Below are 7,880 nucleotides of genomic sequence, written 5' to 3'. Positions count from 1 at the left end.
CGGGCGAGGCGGAGCCCTGTTTCGAGTTGTCGGGCGCGTCCGACCCCTTGCGCTCAGGGTTGGGCGAGCCGGAACTCTGCTTCGAGGGGTCGGGTGCGTCCGACCCCTTGCGCTCGGGGTCGGGCGAGGCGAAACTCCCTCGGATGAGACGAGGTGAGGCCTCCAGGGGTCGGGCGCATTCGACCCCGTGCCCTTGGGGTCGGGCGAGACAGAGCGAAGTACCTCCGGGTGTATTTAGTCCGTGGGGATTTACGGGTGCCGAGGGTGGGCCCTGGCCCTTATGACCATTGATTAGGGAACATAAGAAGGTCATTAATATTCCTCCCCAACATTACATGGCTTCCTAAAAGCTTTAGCACGCACACGTCGCTCGTGCTTGACACGGCAAAAGCAAAACTCAATGGTATGCCCATGTTTCTTACAAAAGATGCAATGGAACTTCGATTTGGGAGTATGAGTTCCAAAAATGTGAGAAGCACCTTTGCCACTTGAATTGTCTTCGGCAATACTGGAAGAAGCAATAAGCTTAGGAGTAGCTATAAAAGAGCTATCCAAAGCACTCACACAAGTACTACCATCCAAAGACTCACGCTCAACAGAAGAAGCCAACTCCGGTTGAGAAGAAACAATTTTGGAAACACCAACATTGGAGTGACAAGAATTGTGAGAATCAAAAGACTTTGCACAAAGACTCTTGCATCTTGTGGCCAAAACCTCATTTTCATGTTTGAGGTGATCACAAGTACCATATGGAGCATTTCTCAAGTTATCTATCTCCTTTTCAATGCACTTAGCATATGTGGTACGCAAGAGTTCATTTTCTTTCTCAAGGTTGGCACTCATCTCATTGTGCTCAACCAACTAGGTGCTCATATCATCGCGCTTTTGCTTCAAAGCCAAAACTTCACTTTCCAATTCAATGCATGATGTGCAAATAAGACCGCATGAAGAAACATCATCATTCACATCAAGCAAAGTATCACGATTATCACAAGAAGTAAGGCAAGCATCATCATCAAGAACCAAAGAGCACATGCTACAAGGCATATACTTCATTTCACAAATTTCAGCCTTAGCATGCTCAAGTTGTTCAACACATGTGGTGTGAGTCAATTTTAGTTCGTTAATTTCAGCAAGCAAAGACTCACAAGAAACACATGGCAAAGAAGCATTCGACTTCAACAAAGAAATTTCATATCTAGCCTTATCAAGATCATTATTTAAAGCTACACAAGAATTGCATGGCATAGAGGCATTAAAATTTCAACAAGTTATTTTCAGATTTCAAGCAATCAAGAGAAGAGTTCAAATCATCATTCTTTCTAAGCAAGGCATCATAAGAATTGCAAGGATTTAAAGCATGTGACTTCCAATGAGCAATTCCACATTTCAACCTAGCAAGAGAACATTTCATCTTGTCATTCTTCCTACGCAAAGCATCACAAAGCTCTATGTTTGTCTCATTTTCATCTTCACAATCATCAACACGATTGCATAGAACCATGATGCATTTGGCAAGCGTACCATGGTTCATGTCTCTTAGCCCGCGGTAGAACTCGCCCTTTGTGAGATCACCATCCTGGTAGTTCTCAAGGAGATCCATCACCGCCTCCACTTCTAGTTCCAACTCAATCTCCGAACTCCTCCTACCTAAGGACAATGAAACACAAGAAGAAGAGCTTGGTGCCATAGCTCAAACCACCGGTTAGGATTAGCCAAAAGTAAGCTCAAATCTCGAAAATCAAATCCGCAAGCAAAAATAGCCTTTCCCTTGTTGCCCTGTGGATTACAAAGCCGATTAAGGTGGTATAATCCTTAACCAAGCTCCGATACCAATTGAACGACCGGAAAGACGACCAGAGGGGGGGTGAATCGGAGCCGATTCAAATTTTCTCCAAGAACTTCGGCTAAAAACCCACAAGCTTCTCTTCTAGCAAAATCAAATCCACTTAGCTATGCATAAGCTAATAGACCTAGGAATGATGCTAGGAATCCAATTTGAGAATAGCGGAAACAAGAAAGACTCCAAACAAGCTTCGAAAACAGCCTGCGCGAAGATGGTAGAAAAAATACGGAGGAAGCTTCGAAAAATTCCAAACGTGCGGAAATTTCCGGAGAAACCTTCAGAAGTTTCTGGAGGTCCAGAGATTTCTGGAATTCCAAAACAGCCTGCGCGAAGATGGTAGAAAAATCTAAAATGGGGTCAAACGACCTCCAAAAATCACGAAATTTGAACCACAGCTTCACAACTTAGTAAAGAACCTAGGATGGTGAAAAGATCAAACAAAGATCCCTCCTCTCTCCCTCACCTCTCTCCCAAAGCTCTCACACACAAATGAGTAGCAACCACCAACAAGCCCAAAGAGATTGTTGCCCCAAACAGCCACTCCTCATATATATAGGCATTTTGCAAATGTCCAAAATGCCCTTACTTTAAGCATACAACCCAAATACCCCCCAGGGGTAAAGTCGTCCAACTTTTTCTTCGTTCATCGGACGGACCCGATACCTTCACGACTTCGCTTCGCCTCGATGCAAGCTTTGCAATGGTGCCACACATCCTCTGACTCGATGCCATTCGGCTGCACCGAACTCACCCCCAGTTTTGAGGCCCAAACCGGCAAACCTGCCCGAGCGGTGGTTTTGAGGCCCAAACCATCCAAACCCTGTGCACACCCACCTGGCGTGACTCACCCCTGGTTTTGAGGTCAAACTGGTCAAACCCTCTGCACACCCTTCTGGCGTGACTCACCTCCGGTTTTGAGGTCAAATCGGTCAATCCCTCTTGCACGCCCCACAAGGCGTGACTCACCAATGTCAACGCGTGTCCGCCTCCGCCAAGCCTTTGACGCCTCCAAGTCTTTCACTCTCGGCTCTCGGACCGCCTACTCGACTTGCGTCCGTCCCGCTTGACTCGACCGATGCCGTGTCCATCCCGTCCATGTACTCTTGCTCTTTCATGCACCATGTGGATCACCCATGACTCCGCCCGGACTCCTTGGGTCCATTGATTCAAGCCTACTCATGTCCACCCTTCACAGCCCTAGTACATCGGCAAGAATCTTTCGCGCTTGACCTTCACCTCATGGTGTCGACCGCCATGTCGCATCCTACACCTACACATTACAAGCCAAGAGACACAACGCACAAGATATGTTTTATACAAACACCACAACACAACACATCCGGTTAGCCGTTAGCATAATCAAGCATATATGGAATATGGACTCAACCGGTAAAGCCTCAAATCATCTAGTCAATCACTCATCACAAATAGACCAAGGCACTTCTCAACTTCGTCTCTTAGTAACGGTACAGTCTGACATGCATTAAATGCTGAAGTAGCTGTTGGACTTAAACGGTGGACAGTCCGGCCCCTGTGAGGTGGACGGTTCGCCAGTCTCCTATTTTCACGAGTTTTGAACCTAACGGCTAGCTTTTGGAAGAGGGCCTATATATACTTCACCCCCGGGCATGCGTGAGCTCTCTTGGCACTTTGGAAAGCATTTGTGACATCCTTAAGCCTTCTTCCACCTCTCACTTACTCACTTTGCTTAGAGATTGCATTCTTGTGATATTGAGAGCATCCTACTGCATTGCATCAAGAGTTTGAACTTCGTGGCACTAGGGAGTCTTCAAGCAAGTGTTATTGGCTTATTACTCTTGGCGGTTGCCGCCTCCTAGATGGCTTGGAGATTGTGGAGCTGTTGAGCCCTTCAAGAAAGATTGTGAAGGAGCCTCGGCTATTCTTGTGAGGGGTTTGTGCTCACCTTGCCAGAGTGGTGAAGAGCAACACTAGTGGAATCAAGGTTTCGAGAGGTTCTTTGATTCAAGCTGGCTCAAACATCAATCGGTGTCTTGATAGAGGAGCGGTTGAAGCATTGAATATCCACCTCAACGCGGATTAGGGGTGACCGGGAAGTCATCAATACCATGGGAAAAATTCGCCTCTTGTGTTCGGTTCTTTATTTGCTCAATTTTATTATTGCAATTTTATTTGAGCAATTACATTCTTAGAGATTGAATTATTCCTTATCACCCTAGGTTGCAAACCCTCACATAGTTGTATAGTAGCTAGAAATAGTTTTCATCTTGTGTTACTAATTGAATTTATTAGCGTTGTGATTTTAGTTGAAACCGCCTATTCACCCCCCCCCCCTAGTTGGTATCCTAGATCCTACACCAGTGGGCGCACGCCAAGCCGGTTAGATTGCCCATAGAGACCGGTCTAATCGGCTGATCTAGCCTGGTCGGCATTGCTGCCACTTTTGGGCTCCAACACATGCCCCCCTATTTCTTGGTAAAGCTTGCGTACCAAGAAATAAAATAAATCTAAGGGCGATGAATTTCACCGGCCATTTGTTCTAAGGACGATATCTCAACATATCTGCCATATTGTTTTAAGCGTCTTGCCACACACTTAGATGATATTTATTAAAGTACCTCCCATTCAGAGCTCTAGGTAGCTGAAATCCTTGCAATGTCTTTAGCATATAGGAATTTCCATGAAGCACACTTGTAATTTTATATGGCCCTTCCCAACTTGGAGACCACTTTCCAAGTTTATTGCTCTTGGCTCCTATAGGTAGAATTGTCTTCCAAATCGGATCTCCCACCTGAAATGTCTTAGCCTTGACTTTCTTGTTGTATGCTCTAGCTACTTGAATTTTATCCTTTTCAATTTCAACTGAAGCCTCCATTTGCTTGTCAGTCACCTCATCAATATTATCCATCATTAAAGCATAATAGGTGTCAAAATAAAGATCACTTTGCTTAGCCAACCTATATGCACCCAGGTAAAACACCTTGTTGACCATAAACAAGCTCAAAAGGAGTAACTTTAGTGGCGCCATGTCTAGAATACGATGAGCCCATAAAGCTTCAGATAATCCCTCATGCCATCTTCTAGGATTGTCCTCTATCTTCTTCTTGATGAGCTTAATTAAAATCTTGTTGCTAGACTCGGCTTAACCATTAGCTTGAGCATAATAAGGAGATGAATTGAGAAATTTAATGCCATAAGATTCAACAAATTCTCGTACTTCCTTAGATATGAATGAAGTCCCTTGATCCATAGTCAAAGTCTATGGAATGCCAAATCTATGTATAATATGTTCTTTAACGAACTCAATCACATCTCGATATGTCATATTTTTAAGGGGAATTGCTTCAGTCCACTTGGTGAAATAATCAGTAGCCATAATCACAAAACAATGTCCCTTTGATGAAGAAGGATGAATCTTGCCAATAAAATCCAATCCCCATCCTCTAAACGACCACGGTTTGATAATTGGGTGCATCAATGAAGCAGGCACCAACTGAATATCCCCGAACTTCTGACATTCTTCACAACCTTTGTAGTAGTGAAAGTAATCAGCTATCATATTAGGCCAATAAAAATAAGCCCGCCTAAGAAGCCACTTCATCACAAGAGCGGATTGATGCATACCACAAACTCCTTCATGCACCTCTACCATAGCTACTTTGGCCTGATCAGAACCCAAGCATTTTAAAAGTAAACCATCGATTGTCCGACGATACAGCTCACGATCAACCAAAGTGAATTTGTGCACCCACCGTCGGACTTTTCTATCAACTAAACACTTAGGATTTGTAAATAATCAATTAGAGGTTTTCTCTAGTCATCCACTTCATCCTTAGCAAGTTTAGAACACATTATAGCCAAAGTGGGAATTTCACCAAACAGACCGGTCAGACTGATCTCGGAGGCTGGTTGGACCGGTTCCTCCAGGACATAACCAGATGCTTGTTGTGCCAGAGCATTAGCCCTTGGATTCTCTCCCCTTGGTACATGGTAAATAGTAAACTGATCCATGCAAGATATGATGTATAGACATTTATTACGATAGGCGTTTAAAAACCCGTCAAACATTGGCATATCCTGGATACCTACTGTACAACCAGCAAAGAATCTCTATATGCTTCAACATGTTTCACCCCAATCTCCTGTAAAATCTCCAAACCGAATAACAAAGCCTCATATTCGGTTTGATTATTAGTACACTTCTGATCCAATCGGTTAAGAGCCTCAAAAACAGCCCCGTTTGGTGAAATAAGGATTACACCAACACTACAACTGCTTTTACAAACGGTCCATCAAAATGCAATTTCTAAGGGATAATAGTGATATAACCGACATTTAAATCAAGTTGCTCATCAATTCTATGCTCAACAATAAAATTGGCTACAATTTGACCTTTCATTGATTTCAATGGTTCACAAACCTGATCATACTTAATGAGGGCATAAGCCCATTTGCCGATTCTACCACTCAAAATAGGTTTTTGCAACATGTATTTAATTATATCGGTTTGACAAGCCACTATGCAAGTATTTGATAATAAATAATACCTCAACTTAATGCAAACATGATATAATGATAAACATAATTTTTCAATAAAAGTGTACCTTGTTTCGGCATCCAATAACCTTCTACTCACATAGGTAACAATATGCTCCTTCCCTTCATTTTCTTGAGTCAAAACAGCCCCAATGACACCTTCCTCGGCCATCACATACAATTTGAAAGGAACACCATGTTTTGGCACCTGAAGAATGGGTGGTGAAGACGAATAATTTTTGATTTCCTCAAATGCTTCTTGTTGTTTTTCCCCACAAGTAAAATCGGCTTCGTTCTTCAACCGAAGTAAAGGACTAAAAGCAATCACCTTCCCGAACAAGTTGCAAATAAATCTTCTCAAATAATTTACCTTGCCCAAGAACTTTTGCAACTCTCTTTTGCAAGTAAGAGCTTGTAGTTTTCTAATGGATTCAATCTTTTTAGGATCAATCTCGACACCTTTCTCATGCACTACAAAGCCCAAGAATTTCCTAGCCGATACGCCAAAAGCACATTTGAGTGGATTTATCTTGAAGCCATATTGATGCATTTTTTCAAATGCAAGCCTCAATCAGCCAAATGGGACTCTGACCCAGCCAATTTGACCACAATATCATCGATATAAACTTCTAGCACTACTCCAAGCAAGTCATGAAAAATTAAATTTATAGCCCTCTGATAAGTAGACGAACATTTTTCAAACCAAAAGTCATAATGACCCACTCAAATAGACCAATAAATCCTGGACACACAAAAGAGCCATTTTGGATATATCCTCTTCAACCATAAAGATTTGATTGTACCCAGCATTGCCATCAAGGAAGCTAATCATTCTATGTCCAGATGCAGCATTAATAAGCATATCGGCTATTGGCATAGGATATTCATGTTTTGGGGAAGCTATATTAAGATCTCTAAAATCAATGCATACTCTAAGCAGTGCCCTTCTTCTCAACAGGCACAATATTAGAAACCCAATTAGCGTATCGACAAGGCCTAATAAACTTAGCATCAAGCAACCGATTGATCTCTTCTTTCACTTGGTCATATATGATAGGATTAAAGCGCCTAGTAGGTTGTTTATAAGGCCTAAAACTAGGTTTAATGGGCAGATGATGCTCATCTAGCTCGCAGCTTAAACCAGGCATTTCAGAATAATTCCATGAAAAACAGTCGACATATTCTTTCAACAACTTTATTAAATCGGCCTTAAAAGTAGGCTCAAGATTATTGTTTACAAATGTCGGCCTTGGTATAGTACCATTACCAATATCCACCTCCTCTAAAGGATCGGCCGACGTAAACCCTTGTCCTAATTTTCTCATATCATCAAAGTCCTCAATGGCCTCACACATATCGTTCTTCTGAGCCCGATAGTGTTCTAGCCTCTGCTGCAACCACTCTAGATTTACATCCATTAAATCACAAGAGATAGTTTAGCTGATGCTCAATCGGCTTTATTATAGCAGGGACAAAGCCATTGTTTATGCAACTGATGAACTCATAATCAGAAAGGTCT

This window comes from Setaria viridis, chromosome 4 (assembly GCF_005286985.2).
Source record: "Setaria viridis chromosome 4, Setaria_viridis_v4.0, whole genome shotgun sequence".
Classification (NCBI taxonomy): Eukaryota; Viridiplantae; Streptophyta; class Magnoliopsida; order Poales; family Poaceae; genus Setaria; species Setaria viridis.
This window is presented reverse-complemented; position numbering follows the sequence as displayed.